Genomic DNA, 15,810 nt, shown 5'->3' with positions numbered 1-15,810 from the left:
TAGTCGTGCGCCACGATTGAGCAATCAGCAGCTTGCAAGCTGAGCTCACAAAAGACACCAGTTTCGAGTTAGCCTTATCATTAGGCCACAATGGGAAATTTAGTAGCAGATGCATGGGTTCTGGGCCCCCCTGCTTGTTTGTAAGGTCAAAAATCAGCTGGATTGCCATCTTCCAGAATACCTGGAGGCGAGGGCACGTCCACCAAATATGCATATACGTTCCTCTATCCCCCTCACATCTCCAGCAGAGACCTGAAGAGGCAGACTGCCAAGCAGCGGCCGTGTCCGGGACTATGTACCATCTCGCAACTACTTTGAAGGAACTCTCTTGGACCCTCACACAACATGACGGTCCATGCGAGGCACTATAAATTTGATTCGTTTGAACGTCAGTAAATGTGGTGTTCAGATCTTTTTCCCACTTCAATATGTAAGCTCTTTTTACTACCATTTCTTTTGTGAGTAGGGTGTTATATAAGCGAGATAAGATTTTTTTAGGAGACCTTGTTTGCGAGCAAAATGATTCAAATGCGGTTAAGGGCCTAGTGAGGTTGGACTGTGACAGTAATGGTTGAATTGTGCGTTTTATTGTCATATAATGAAGAAAAGTGAGTTTAGAAAGGAGGGGGATCTCACCCATCTCTTGCCTTGAGACCAAAGCACCGTCCTTTAGAAGATCTACGACTGGGATCTTTGCAGTACTTAGATATGTAGGTTTCGCGGTGTCAACGAGGTTCAGGCTGGAGTCAAGTATATCGGAGATTAGGGTAAGTGGTGAAAGAGGAGGGGCCAAAAGCTCTATGTTACGATTCCAGTTGTCCAAGAGTGTTCTAGTTAGTTCATTGGTGCAAGACCTTTTATTTCCCTGACAAGGGGGGGCGAGTAAAAGAGCTCGTAAGGGAGAGGGGGCCAGGTGTTCCTCGATTGTCGTCCACAACTTATTCGGGGGGCATCTGACCCAGTCTACTGCTCTAGAGAGGACAGCAGCTTTATAATAAACGGATATGTTGGGGAGACCCATTCCCCCCTTGTCCTTTGGGAGACTTAGAGTGTGAAAATTGATTCTAGGTTTGTGCTTGTTCCAGATGTAATTGGAAATTAAAGAATTACATTGAGAAAGGAAAGATTTGGGGACTGGTATAGGTAACATTTGAAAGAGGTATATGAATTTTGGAAGTACTATGCTTTTGATAAGATTTTTCCGGCCTATCCAAGAGATGAAAGGCGCTTTCCATGAGGCTATTTGCGTGGTGAGTTTGGGAAGGAGAGTCTTATAATTCAGGTCAAAGAGTGATTTGGGGGCTTTCCCTATTTTAATGCCGAGATAGGTAATGTGGCTTTTTGGCCACCTGAATGGAAATGACTTCTGGAGACGTTTGATGACATTACTCGGAACGTTTAGGCTCAGTGCTTCAGATTTGGAGAGATTAATTTTAAAGTTGGACCATTGGCTGTATTCTTCTAGTGTGCTCATGAAGGCAGGGAAGCCTCTTTCGGGTCTGGACATTACTACCAACAAGTCATCGGCAAAGGCGGCGGACTTGTGGTGAGTCCCCTGTAGGTTAATCCCCTCAATTCCCTGGTTTTGTTGGATGGAGCATATCAATGGCTCCATTACCATGACAAAAAGTAGGGGGGACAAGGGGCATCCCTGCCTGGTTCCATTCTTGATGTCGAAGGGATCAGTCAGCGTGTTATTTATTTTGATTCTAGCTGTGGGGGTAGTGTACATCTGTAGTATTGCCTGTATAACCGACTGAGGAAACTGAAAAGCCTCCAGCGTACCCCGCAAGAAGGTCCAGTCCACCCTATCAAACGCCTTCTCGGCATCCGTTCCCAATAGCACGAGGGGAAGGCTCCGGGTCCTGGCATATTGCATTAGGTGAAGTAAGCGTAGCGCATTATCCTTCCCTTCTCTTCCCCTTATAAATCCGGATTGCTCCGGAGATATAAGGTCAGGAAGGATTTCCGCAACCCGGTTTGCTATTAAGCTAGCGTAGATTTTTAGGTCCACATTCAAAAGCGAGATGGGCCTATAACTTCCACAGCTTTCCGGGTCCTTCCCTTCCTTATGTATTAATGAAATGTGGGCTTCCAGAGTTTGTTTGGGAATAGGATCACCCAGGAGCAGAGCATTGCATGTTGCCAGGAGATGATCCCCCAATATGTCAAAGAACTTTTTATAATATAAGGTTGGTAGGCCATCTGGGCCCGGTGCTCTTCCCATGGGGCATCTGGACAAGGCGGACTGAACCTCAGCACGAGAAAAAGGTCTTGCCAGGGATTCTTGTTGTGTTTTGGAGAGTGTCGGGAGGTTTAGATTGGCTAGGTAGTTATGTATGCCGCGTTTTCTCTTGTCTGTTTCTGTTGTTGATTCTTCTGGTCGGGATTGATATAGGCTCTTATAGAATTGTAAGAATTCATTTGAGATTTGCGTATAGTCCTGAGTGCGGTGTCCCTGTGGTGTTTTGAGTGTATGTATAAACGTGCGGGCCTGTCTTGTTTTTATTAGTGACATCATAAGTTTGGAGGCCTTGTCCCCGTGTACAAATATGCGGTTTTTCCAGCTCAAATGTAACTTGGCCGATTGTTTGTTGAGTATGTCTCTTAGCGCCACCCGTTTGGCAGTCAGTAGTTCTAAAGTCTGTTGGGACAAAGATTTTTTGTGCTGGGCTTCCAATATAGTTATTTCTTCATATAGATTCTGTAGAATCCGTTTCCTCTGTTTATTAAGGTGTGAGGATATGGAAATCAGTTCTCCCCTTATGACCGCTTTATGTGCTTCCCACAAAAGTGGTGCTTTAATGTCTTGCGTCTTATTCTCCGCAAAATAATTGCGGAGACGATCAGAAATACGTTTCCTGTTGTCTTCTGAGGAGAGAACTGACTCATTTAGCCTCCATGTGCGGTGAATCATATATGCCTTCTGTAGTGTGAAACTTGCCGTGACATAAGCGTGATCAGAGTGTGGCGTAGATTGGATTGTTGTGTCTGTGACGTTAGATAGTAGAAACCTGGGTAAGAAAATGTAATCTATCCTGTGGTATGATTTATGAGGGTGAGAAAAGAAGGTAAAATCTTTGGTGGTAGGATGTTGTAGTCGCCAGACATCAGTCAAGGATAGAGAGAGGAGAGCAGTTTTGACTCGAGAAAGATCCCTGAGTGATATGTGGCTCTTTTTTGAGGTTGAGTCTAATTTTGGTTCCAAAGCTACATTAAAATCTCCACAGAGTATTGGGATACCTTCCGAAAAGGTCTTAAATTTTTTGAGTGTGGAAAGCAGCCACCTCACCTGCCTGACATTTGGAGCATAAATATTTCCCATAGTTACCATTGAACCTGCTAATAGGCCTTTAACAAAAATGAACCGGCCCTCCGGATCAATTACTTCATGCTGGGGCAAAAAGGGTATATCTTTGGCGAATGCTATCGACACCCCTTTAGTCCGTTTATTAGGGGAGGGAGCATGAAACCACGTATTATAGTATGCTTTTTCAAAGCTTGGAATTTTGCCCTTGCAGAAGTGTGTTTCTTGTAGAAAGATTATGTCAATATGTTTCTTGTGGAAATTAGACAGAGTTTGTGCCCTTGGTATGGGGGAATTCAACCCATGAGCGTTAAAACTTGTCACATTAAATACCTTATGTTGTGCCTGCATAGTGACGATTGCGGGTGGACGACTCTTTTTCCGGTGGGATGAATGGACCAGACCAACGACCATACTGGGAAAGAAGGGAGCAGAAGAGATGGGGGATGAAGAAAGGATCAGAAAAAGAACAAAATGTTAAAGTCAACAATAACAACATTTTCAACATCTAGATAAGAATAAATACACATCTAGAGGGAGCAGAAAGTGTGGAACCCCTAAAGAGACTTCATGCTTTTAACATGCATAAACAATGATTGGCAATAATAGGCCTGAGCCTAGGCCTTCTCATGGGGCTTGTTTTCTGAGTTCGCCTGTTGCTTCTGTGCCGCATTGCGTCTAGGCCTTTGGGCCTTCGGGTTGACGCTGTGCCAGGGTGACGGCTCTGGAAGTTGCCGTAACGCAGTCGCTGAGCTATGGATCTCTAATTCAGGATACTTTTCCAGAGTAATCCCCAGATCTTCGCAGATGTGCTTAATTTCGCCTGATGTTTTGCCTTGATAGTGTTTCCCTTTCGCCGTTACTGCAATGCCGAATGGATATAGCCAGCGGTATGGGAATTGGCGTTGGCGTAGCTCCTCTGTGAAGGGTTTCAGTATTCGCCTCTTGGTCAGAGTGGTGGCAGCTAGGTCTTGGAAAATCTTGACTTCGGAATCTTCATATTTTATGGAGCCGGCCTCTCTTGCTTTTTTGAGGATGAGCTCCTTAATACGGTAGTCCATGAAACGGCATATGACATCTCTTGATGGTTCCCCCTGCCTGGGACGGGGTCTCAAGGATCTATGGGCTCTGACCAGTTCTATCAATGGTGCAGGGTCAGTGTCTATCAATTTGGTGAAGATGCTTAATAGAGCTGGGGTCAGGGCTTCATTTACTACCGTTTCCGGTAGTCCTTTTATTCTGAGATTGTTCCGTCGCTCCCTATTTTCATGATCCTCCAGAATAGTTTGTATTTGGTTGATATTATCTTCTTGTTGGTGAAGACAAGAGATGATGGCATTGGATGTTGTGGTGATCGTGGCCTGGGAAGCTTCCAGTGATTCCACTCTGTGACCTATCTGGCCAATGTCCTGTTTGATATGAGAGAGTTCCTTCACTACCGGTTCCAAGGCTTTGTTGAGAATCCGTTTGATAAAGGACCTGGAGATTGGGAGGCTCTTACTAGGATCCATGTCTTCTGCGTCACTGACATCTTCCTCCATTTCTTGTGTGGTATTAGCAGATGAGTTTTGAGGGCACTCAGCCCCCACCTCTGCTGGCAAGAGATGTTTTTTGAGGAACTTGTCAACATCTGCTTGGGTCGTGGTCACCGCTGCTTTAGGCAGAGCACTAGCCATTTTATTACCAAATTTGACCATGTCGAAGTCAGCTCTTTTGGTATTATCTTATATCCAGTATAGTGGGGGTCCGGTCACTTCGCTCCCTCTATGTTGTGTGGGGTGCACCGCTTTACATGCCCCTGTGGGGGGGGGGAGAATATCAGATGGTTTGTGCTTTTTTACATATACTATAGGACTAGTTGGATGTCCTCTATGCTCCTTCTTCTGCGTTTCCCCGTCTGCTGCCCCTGGGACAAGGAAGATGTATAACTCCAGGTCTGGGAAGGTTACTTAAGGGCCCCTCTTGAGACCCCAGATGCATATGTCACACACCTGGCAGACCCCTAGGTAACAAATAGAGGAGAGGGGTATCTCTGGATATGTTGTTAATGCAGTCCTTATGCTGTGAGGGGGGGGAGGTGTGGAGGGGGCTCCCGTTTCAAGCCTTCCCCAGGTTCCCCTATCCGGTGCTTAAATGCAGCTTCACCCCAAAACTGGGCCTGGCAGCCCACTAACTTCTAGGCAGCCGCCTATCTTTCTGCTGTGGGAGCGGGGAGGAGGTGGGGGAGGTTGGTAGAAGAAGGTCGCCGACCCACTGTATGAGGGCCGTGGCGGGGTATGACCCGGACTCTCCTGGGTCTCCCTGGGTATACTCGGGAGCACGAGAGGGCATCCGGGGGTATATAGCCAGTCACTTACCGCCCGAGCTCCTCTCCGGTCCCAGCCGGGTTTCACAATGCGACGCCCTCAGCTATCGCGAGGGTTCCCGTCGGCACCTCAGATCCCCCTGTGGCCTCCGGGAGGCCCGACACTTCTCACCGCACTCCCCGCTCCGGCTTCCTCTGTCTGATGGCCGGGCAGACGGCTGCTTCCCCTTCACTCCCTGGTTGCCGCCCGGACCGTGGCCCGCGGCTGTGAGCGCCCGCTTCTAGTCTGCGGGGTCAGGAAGGTGAGCCCCGGGCTTCAAGATGGCGGCGGTTCTCCTCCTCGCGTCTCTGCCTGCCGGTCCCACAGGCTTCTGAGGCTGATTCTGAAGGGTGAGGTGGCGGCGGCTCCGTGCGATCCCAGGTTTCTCCGCCTGGGCCTCCTGTCACCTTCTGGATCTCCTCTGTACAGACACTTCTCGCCTCCTGAGGGTATTGCTGCTTAGGCCCTGCGGCCTGCTGCGTGGGTCCCAGCCTCGGCTTCGAGGAGCCTGCACAGGGTCCCAGCTCTGAGACAGCCTTCCAATTTAAGGTCTCCCTCCGTCCACCCGATCTCCTTGGTATAGGTGGGGGGGTCTTAGGCTGGTTTAGACAGCTGGAGGGCTGGATGCTATTAGATGGTCAGGAGCTCCCTCATGCACGTCTGCCCCTGACCGCGGCCATTTTGGACTCCGTTTTGCTCGCCTTTTATTGCATTTTGCGCAAAATTTGCGGCGACCAAAAAACGTAATTTTGGCGTTTGGAATTTTTTTGCCGCTACGCCGTTTACTGACCAGATTCATTGATTTTATATTTTGATAGATCGGGCATTTCTGAACGTGGCGATACCAAATATGTGTGTATTTTTTATTTTTTTAACCCTTTAATTTTCAATGGGGTGAAAGGGGGGTGATTTGAACTTTTAGGTTTTTTTATTTTTTTTTAATTTTTTAAAACTTTTTTTTTTACTTTTTTTTTTTTTTTATTTTACTAGTCCCCCTAGGGGGCTATTGCGATCAGCAATCCGATCGCTCTGCACTATCTGCAGATCTCAGCTACAGAGCTGAGAACTGCAGATTTGCTGCTTCACTTTCAATGCCGGCTGTATTCCGACCATTGAGAGGAAGTGACTCATGTTAGCTACAGGCGTCATCACATGACCCTGTGCTACCATGGCAACCGCCGAAAGTCACGTGATCATGTCACGTGACTTCCGGTGGGGGCGGGGTAAGTCACTGTCATGGCGGCGCCCATATACATATCGCTGCCAAGACTTTGGCAGCGAAATGTAAGGGGTTAATGGCCGCGGGTGGAAGCGATTCCACCCGCGGCTAGCAGGCACACATATCAGCTGTTGATAACAGCTGATATGTGCGCGTCTCGCTGCCGGCGGCAGGGGGCGGGGCTTACCGGCACACGATCCATGGCGTATCTAGTACGTCATGGGTCGTTAAGGGGTTAAGGATAGCTGCATATGGCATAGACCTGAACTGTCAATCAGTGATTACAAATTAAGTTGAGGTCAAGTCCAGGTCCAAAACCGAACTTCAAAAAAGTTCCACTGGACCAGAAGAACCCTAACTTCCACAGGTCCGCTCATCTCTACTCTTATCATCTCAGTCCAGCCCATTGATTTCTATACATTAGTTAGCTGCTCATCTAGCTGCTCTTATCAGTTCTACATAATCACAGTCTCCTGATCCCCACCATCAGCAGTTTCCAGAGTAGTTCTCCTAATCACTTTCCTTAGCCCTGTATTTGTGTGTTTAAATAAATGAAAATATATAGTGATAACAGTGTAGATGTCAGAATAATTTCAGTAGCAAAGGGTAACTGATCACAACTGTCATTCAAGAAAGTGTGCCCAGGAACAAGGAATTAAGGAGACTGCAGAGTTGTTTGCTGCTGAAGACACAACTTGAGAATAACACTTTAAACCCTTTACGACATTTGACTTTCTTACATAAAGGTTGAGAAGGGGTTCCTGTATAATGACAGAAATGTACGTCATGATATTCATGCGGGCAGGAGCTGTACCCACAGGATAACCGCTGGTAGCTCGGCGTAAGGTATAGACAAACTCTGGCTGTATCAGCCAGGAATAGTCCCCATGCTACCCTTGGCTGTTTAACTCTTCAATGCCATGATCAATAGCAATTGCAGCATTTAGGAGACTGGGAGAAGGAGTCCCTTCTCACTCCCACCCGATCGGGAGCCCCGCACCGTTATCACAGGGGCCTGATCTTTGACATGGTAACCCAAGGTAGTCACAACGACTTCCAGGTAGGCTAGCTACGGCAAGCCTGTTAGACCATGCCAGGAGCATGGTCTAAGAAGCTTTTGTCAGTGCAGCTCTGACAGGTATATTGTATTGCAATGCTTGTCCATTGCCATATATTATACCAGCAATCAGAGTAATAGACTAAGTAAAAAAAGTATAAAAAAACTAATTGTAAAAATGTAAAAAAAAATGAAATTAAAGAAAAAAAGAAAGTAAATTTCTCTATCGTTTCATTGGGGGACACAGGACCATGGGTTATGCTGCTGTCACTAGGAGGCTGACACTAAGTAAACATAAAAAAGTTAGCTCCTCCCTAGCAGCATACACCCCGAGCCGGAGGCGGGCTCAGATCAGTTTTTAGCTTAGTGTCGTAGGAGGCTGATGTGGGCCGTCTCGGCCCCCCTCAGCCATGTATTTTTTTTTGCGCGTTTTTCTTTTATTTCGGCGCCGCTCATCACTCTCATACCTGTCGTCTTCTTCTCTGCAGGTATTCGCTTCACTCATTCTCCGCAGCCCCGTGGGTACCGCTCCCCAGGGTCGCAGGGGCTTGAGACGTCGGGGCCCTCTCCCCCGCCCGTCCCCGTGGTACCACTCCCGGGGGTGCGCGTGTGGGCAGGTTGTTTTGTGGGCACCCCTGATTCGCCCTGAGGTATCACCCCAAAGGGCGTACAGGGGAGTACAGCAGGGATGGATCCTCCGCAGCGTGTGTGATAGGGGGCTGTCTACCCCCATCATGATGTCCACTACCCTGCCTCAGCACGCTCTCCCCCGGAGCCTTCCTGGACGAGCAGCGCTGTTCACAGGCAGGGCAGGGAGCCCTGCCTGCACCGCATCCATCGCTGAGCCGGCGCCGCCGATTGCAGGTAGGACCGACTTCCCTGCTCTTTCCCCCGGCCCTCTCCATAAATTTAGTCCCCGGTCTCGGCCTAGTCGCTCCTGCGTCCTAGCCACGCCCCCCTGCAGCGCTATTGGCCGCCGGTCGTCTCCCTCTGTACCTCCCACTGCTCTGCCTCCTGGCTGATGGTGGGGGCTGTAAATCCTCCTGGCTTTTCGCGCCGGAATCCTGCTCCTCCCCCAGCCTCCTCCAGCGTCCCCTCTCCATTTTAGCCTGCCTCTGGTCCCCTGAGGCTGCAGCGCGCCGGCGTTCTGAGTTTTCTGGCCAGCTCATTCCTGGACTCCACTTCTGGACTGGTGGGCAGCACGCAGGACCTGGGTAAGCTCTGCTCCTAAGGAGTAGCCCTCACTAGGTAGCATTCTCTGAGTTTAGGGACGAGTTAACCCTCTCCTGTCTCCTTCCTAGCAGCCACCAGGGAGAGTACCTGTTTGCACCATGCCTAAGGCTAAGCCCACCCAATCCAAGCAGGCCCCCTTTGCATGCATGCTCCTCCTGCAGCTCCAAATTTTCCCAGGGTCAGGACGCCCCACTATGCTCCGTCTGTTCTACAGACGCGCAGCCTCCGCAGAACTCCGCGGCCGACGTTTCTGATACCGCAGACGCCACAGCGCCATATGCTGCAGGGCCCTGCGTCCCGCCCCCCCCGACTGGCTAGCGTCCCTGTCCCAGTCCGTAGATTCCCTCTCTGAGGCTTCTCGGACCATCGCGCAAGCTCTACGCCTGCTGCCGTCGCTCGCCCAGATTCCCGCAGACCCGGCGCAATTGCCTCCGGAGCAGGTGAGCCCCGTTGCAGGGTCCTCCTCTGCTGCTCAGAAACGGACCCGCCAGGTCTCGTCCTCAGACTCTTCCCAGGTTTCACCTTCATCCCCAGGTCCAGACCGTCAGTCCTCCAGGGAGGCTTCTGACTGCTCCGAGGATGATTCCGATGCGGTACCCCTGCAGGACTCAGAGCAGGCGGCCGATATCCGGCACATGGTAAATAGCCTGATAGAAGCAGTAAACCAGACCTTGAAGGTACAGGTGGACCCAGTCTCCTCCCAGAGCACCCAGATCTCCTTTTAAGCGGGTGAAGCGGGCCCAGAACACATTCAGCGGACATCCAGAATTCGCTGAGTTACTGCGCAGCCACAGGCAACAGCCGGACAGGGTATTTACCAGCGGTAAGTCCATCGATTTGCATTATCCCTTTCCTGAGGGTCTTAGAAAGGATTGGGCAGGTTCCCCTGTGGTCGACCCCCCAATCTCCCGCCTGTCTTCTCACACAGTCCTTCCACTCACTAACGGTACGTCTCTCAAAGACCCTACGGACCGTACTATTGACAGGTTGGCCCGTTCCGCCTTCGAGGCAGCGGGCTCATCCCTCTCTCCGGCCTTCGCCTCGGTTTGGGTTGCGAAGGCCCTGATGTCCTGGGCGGACACGCTACGCTGCGGTCTCCGCGCCATTCCTGCCAATCCGGACCTGGTTCCCATCGCCTCGCAGATTTCCCTCGCGGGTGAGTACTTGCTCAATGCAGCCCTGGCGTCTGCAAGTTGCGCGACCCAGGCCGCCAGCAACAATGTGGCCATCCGTCGAGCCCTTTGGCTCCGGTCCTGGAACGCGGATGCGGCCTCTAAGAAGTCACTAACGTCTCTGCACTTCCTAGGGGAGCGTCTCTTCGGAGATAGGCTGGACCAGCTGATCTCCGATGCAACGGGAGGAAAGAGTACATCTCTCCCCCAATTGCGTCCCAAGCGCTTCCAGAATCGGCGCTCTACCGCTCGTTTCCGGCCCTTTCGCAGCTTCAGCTCCAATCCCCAGCCGCGGAAAAGCCGCTCTCCTCCGAGAGACAGGAAGACCCCGTCATTCAAGACCAATCCCGCCTGGCGTTCACGCCCCCGCCAGTCCACGAGATCCTCTTCCGGTTACCGCCGTCGTTCATCCAAGTGACTCGCGGTCGGCGCGCAACAGCGCCAGACTTGTGGGAGGGCGTCTGTCTCGTTTTCAGCATGTGTGGATCCCCCTGACCGCCGATGCCTGGGTCAGAGAGATCATCACATCAGGCTACAAAATAGAATTCGAGGCAAAGCCACCGAGACGTTTTTTCCTATCTCGCCCTCCCGAGTCTACCGCGCGGGCTCGCGCGTTCTTTCACTCCATAGACTCCCTCCTCCGAACCGGAGTCGTGGTACCAGTCCCTCCCGCAGAGCGTTTCAAGGGGTTCTATTCCAACCTTTTCGTGGTCCCCAAAAAGGACGGCTCTGTCCGTCCCGTCCTCGACCTAAAGCTTCTGAACAGGTCGGTGAGACCTCGGCCGTTTCGAATGGAGTCACTCCGGTCCGTCATCGCGTCCATGGAGGTAGGCGAATTCCTGGCATCGCTGGATATTCAAGACGCCTATCTTCACGTCCCGATAGCCACCTCTCACCAACAGTTCCTCCGCTTTGCGATAGCGGAAGATCACTTCCAGTTCACGGCTCTTCCCTTCGGCCTCGCTTCCGCACCCAGGGTCTTTACGAAGATCATGGCTGCTGCCATGTCCGTCCTGCATGCCAGGGGTGTCATGGTCATCCCGTACTTGGACGATATGTTGATAAAGGGCTCTTCCTTCGAGGACTGTCGTCTTGGGGTTCAGGTCACGATCGACACCCTTTCACGGTTAGGGTGGCTGATAAATCGGAAGAAGTCCTCTCTGATCCCGGCCCGTCGGATCACCTTTTTAGGCATGGTATTCGATACCATCCAAGGGCGAGTTTTCCTCACACAGGAGAAGATCTCCTCCCTACAACGAGGACTCCGCGCTCTCCGGCGTCAGCGCCAAGTGTCCATCAGGTTCGGCATGCGAGTCCTCGGTCGTATGGTGGCGGCGATGGAAGCGGTACCCTTTGCACAGTTCCATCTCCGACCCCTCCAGCTGGCCTTGCTGAAGAAATGGGACAGATCTCCCTTTTCTCTGGACCGCAGGTTTCATCTTTCGCCGGAGACCCGCCACTCCCTCCGTTGGTGGCTCAATCAGCGCAACCTCGCATCAGGGAGGTCTTTCCTCCCGCTCCACTGGAAGATAGTGACCACCAACGCCAGTCTCCAGGGCTGGGGAGCAGTGTTTCGACATCACACAGCGCAGGGCCGATGGTCACCGAGAGAGAGTTGCCTCCAGATCAACATTTTGGAGATAAGAGCCATCCGGCTAGCCTTGCAGCAGTTTCGGCACCTCGTACAGGGTTGCCCGGTCAGGATCCAGTCGGACAATGCGACGGCGGTGGCGTACATCAACCACCAAGGTGGCACAAGAGGTGTCGGGGCGATGTGAGAAGTCAAGAAGATCTTGCACTGGGCCGAGTGTCATCACTCCCTGATCTCAGCGGTACACATCCCAGGCGTGGACAATTGGGCGGCGGACTTCCTCAGCAGGGAAGGCCTCGCCTCCGGAGAATGGTCCCTCAACCGGGAAGTCTTCAACCAGATCTGCGACAGATGGGGAGTTCCGGACGTGGACCTAATGGCCTCCCGGTTCAACCGTCAGGTTCCGCACTTTGTAGCACGGTGCCGCGACCGCTTGGCTTTAGGAGTCGACGCCCTCACCCTGTCATGGAGCCAGTTCAGTCTCCCGTACATCTTCCCTCCGCTCCCTCTAATTCCGAGGGTCCTCAAGAAGATCAAGGCGGAAGGGATACCGGTCATCCTAGTGGCTCCGGACTGGCCCAGGCGAGCATGGTTCGCGGAACTAACTCAGCTCCTCGCAGACGCTCCGTGGCGCCTTCCAGACCGTCCAGATCTCCTGCAGCAGGGGCCTCTCTTCCATCAGAACTCACAGGTCCTAAATTTGACGGCCTGGCCATTGAATCCTGGGTTCTAGCTAAGGCTGGTTTTTCCTCAAGAGTGATTCAGACAATGATTAGGGCCAGGAAGCCATCTTCATCAAAGATTTACCACCGCACGTGGAAGGTTTTCTTCAGGTTGTGTGAAGAGCAGAATATTTCTTCTCCTCTCGCCTTCTCCCTTCCTTCCCTATTGGCATTCTTGCAGTCAGGCCTAGATGCGGGTCTCTCGCTCGCAACACTAAAGGGCCAGATATCGGCGTTATCAATCCTGTTTCAGAAGCCACTGGCCGCTCGTTCACAGGTTAAGACCTTCATCCAGGGAGTTGCCCACCTGGCACCGCCGTACCGGCGGCCTCTAGAACCGTGGGACCTTAATCTAGTCCTAGGGTCACTTCAGGGCTCCCCATTTGAGCCCTTGCGAGAATCTTCCCTTTCTCACCTGTCATGGAAGGTGGTGTTTCTTGTTGCCATCACTTCTATTCGCAGGACGTCAGAGCTGGCAGCTCTCTCTTGTCGTTCCCCCTTTTTGATTTTTCACCAGGACAAAGCGGTTCTCCGGCCAGATCCCGCTTTTCTCCCAAAGGTGGTCTCCCCGTTCCATCTTAACGAGGAAATCGTCCTTCCGTCCTTCTGTCCTGGCCCCTCTCACAGCTTGGAGAGGTCCTTGCACACCCTGGACCTAGTGCGTGCACTTAGAATTTATGTCTCCAGAACCGCGCCGTTCCGTAAGTCAGATGGTCTGTTTGTTCTCCCTTCTGGTCCCAAGAAGGGTCAATCGGCATCCAAGGCCACAATTGCCAGATGGATCCGTTCCGCCATATCAGAGGCCTATCGGATTCGGGACAAGTCTCCGCCGCGGGGGGTAAAGGCGCACTCTACCCGCGCAGTGGGAGCCTCTTGGGCGATTAGGCATCAGGCGTCGGCCGACCAGGTCTGCAAGGCCGCCACCTGGTCTAGCCTGCACACCTTTACTAGGTTCTACCAGGTTCACACCCAAGCATCGGCAGATGCTATTTTTGGGAGAAAGGTCTTGCAGGCAGCAGTTGCACACCTGTAATAGGGTGGCAGCATTCAATTATAGTGCAAGCCCGCCGAGGGAGGTTGTTGTTTTTCTTCCTCTGCGGGTTTTTCGGTATTCCCACCCAGGGACTGCTTTTGGACGTCCCATGGTCCTGTGTCCCCCAATGAAACGATAGAGAAAGTAGGATTTTTGTGTACTCACCGTAAAATCTCTTTCTCTGAGTCTTCATTGGGGGACACAGCACCCACCCTGCTTGGTTTTTTGGTTGATTCAATTGCATTTGCCGGCTATTTTTTCAGTGGTCTTATGTTCATAGACCTCTTGTTTGCACGGCTGCATTGTTTTAGTTACAACTTGTGTTTATGTATGGTGATTCTGGTACTCCTCCTACTGCTTGTGCACCAACTGATCTGAGCCCGCCTCCGGCTCGGGGTGTATGCTGCTAGGGAGGAGCTAACTTTTTTATGTTTACTTAGTGTCAGCCTCCTAGTGACAGCAGCATAACCCATGGTCCTGTGTCCCCCAATGAAGACTCAGAGAAAGAGATTTTACGGTGAGTACACAAAAATCCTACTATTATAGCAATAAATACATTTATTTATGTAAAAACAAAAATAAGCAACCAAGTACACATATTTGGTATAGATATCCTGAACAACCTGATCTGAAAAAAACTGTCACACTAGTTAACGCATTTAGTGAACACTGAAAAAACGTTTTCGTAACTTTTTTTTTTATTTTTTTTAACCATCATAGCGTTGACAAAAAGGTGGAATAAATTGTGATGAAAAAGTCATAATAAATAAATAGTAAATAAAAATGGTACCACTGAAAATGTCATCTGGTCATGTAAAAAACAAGCCACCATACAGCTCAGTAAGCTAAAACATAAAAAACCTATAGCTCCCAGAATACCGCAATGCAAAATCATTTTTTTTTTCTATAAAATTGTTCTTATAGTGTACAAGCTTCAAAAAGATACAAAAATATTAATGTTTTATCACTGTAATCTTACTGATCCGAAGAATAAAGCTGTTTTATCACTTTTATACGGTGAAAAAAACCCCCAAAATATTGAATTGCTGTTTCTTCTTGATTCCACCCCACAAAAAAAGCAGAATAGAAAGCGATCAAAAAATATTATGTGGTCCAAAATTGTACCAGTACTCCATCTCTCGCAAGAAAACAAGCCCTCACGTGACTTTCGGCAGAAAAATAAAAAAAACCATATCCTTAAAAATTCAGTGATGCTTTGTAAAAAAAAAAAAAAAAAAAAAATTTTTTTTTTTTTTGTGTGATAACCAAACCACTTACACCGGACACTATGTGTGTTACGGGGGGCTGTCTGATAATAACTTAAAGGAGTATCAGACAGTCAGGGTCCACCGTGCAAAGACTCTGCTGCAGACTATGGCAGAGTGCAATACCTCTGTTAACTCACAGAAGGATATAATAAGTAAGTAAAGCAATTCCTCCCTTACTTGGAGGGTGTGTGGAATGATCTCTGTTAATAATCACAGAGACAAAGGCAATGTGTGCGAAATGGCACCTACCTAGGTCCGCTCTTCTAGTGGTGCAAAAGAGACGAACAGCAGCGTAAGCCGCACAAAGCTCCTACCTGCGTTCGCTCCACTAGTGTGCGAGGACACGAACCACTAGATATGGCACCTGCCTAGGTCCGCTCTTCTAGTGGGGCAAAAGAGACGAACAGCAGCGTAAGCCGCACAAAGCTCCTACCTCTGTTCGCTCCCCTAGTGTGCGAGGATACGAACAACTGCCAGACGCAGTATAAGGAACGTTACCCTAGCGGCAACGTCCACCTACGAGTCGCATCACAAGGCCCAGCCAGACCATGTGCCTCAGGCACCTGCCTATGTCCGCTCCCCTAAGAGGTAAGGATACGGACAGCAGCCGAAGCTGTAAGGTATAAGAACGCTACCCTGCCGGTAGCGCTCACCTTGCATAGACAGAGGAATGCCTAGAGGAACGTGCACAGGGCGTCTACCCTCATGCATGAACCAAGAGGACTGAGCGCCATGCGGCGTGTGTCAGGGTCTTATATAGACTCTGTGCCTCATCCAAGATGGAGGACACCAGAGCCAATCGGCTGCCAGAACGACAAGAGTGACGTCATGCTGGCCTATCACCGAGCAAGGCGTCACAAGCA

The 15,810-nt window shown here is 50.5% G+C and overlaps 1 protein-coding gene across 2 annotated transcripts in view; it reads left to right on the top strand.

Moving 5' to 3' along the window:
• The window catches only part of PI4KA (phosphatidylinositol 4-kinase alpha), a 268,461-nt gene that overhangs the window by 147,729 nt on the left and 104,922 nt on the right, over positions 1 to 15,810 (top strand). The gene's annotated exons all lie outside the window — the stretch shown is intronic.

Source organism: Anomaloglossus baeobatrachus, chromosome 1 (assembly GCF_048569485.1).
Source record: "Anomaloglossus baeobatrachus isolate aAnoBae1 chromosome 1, aAnoBae1.hap1, whole genome shotgun sequence".
Classification (NCBI taxonomy): Eukaryota; Metazoa; Chordata; class Amphibia; order Anura; family Aromobatidae; genus Anomaloglossus; species Anomaloglossus baeobatrachus.
Note: the sequence above shows the minus strand (reverse complement) of the source record. Positions and strands in the feature narration are given on the sequence as shown.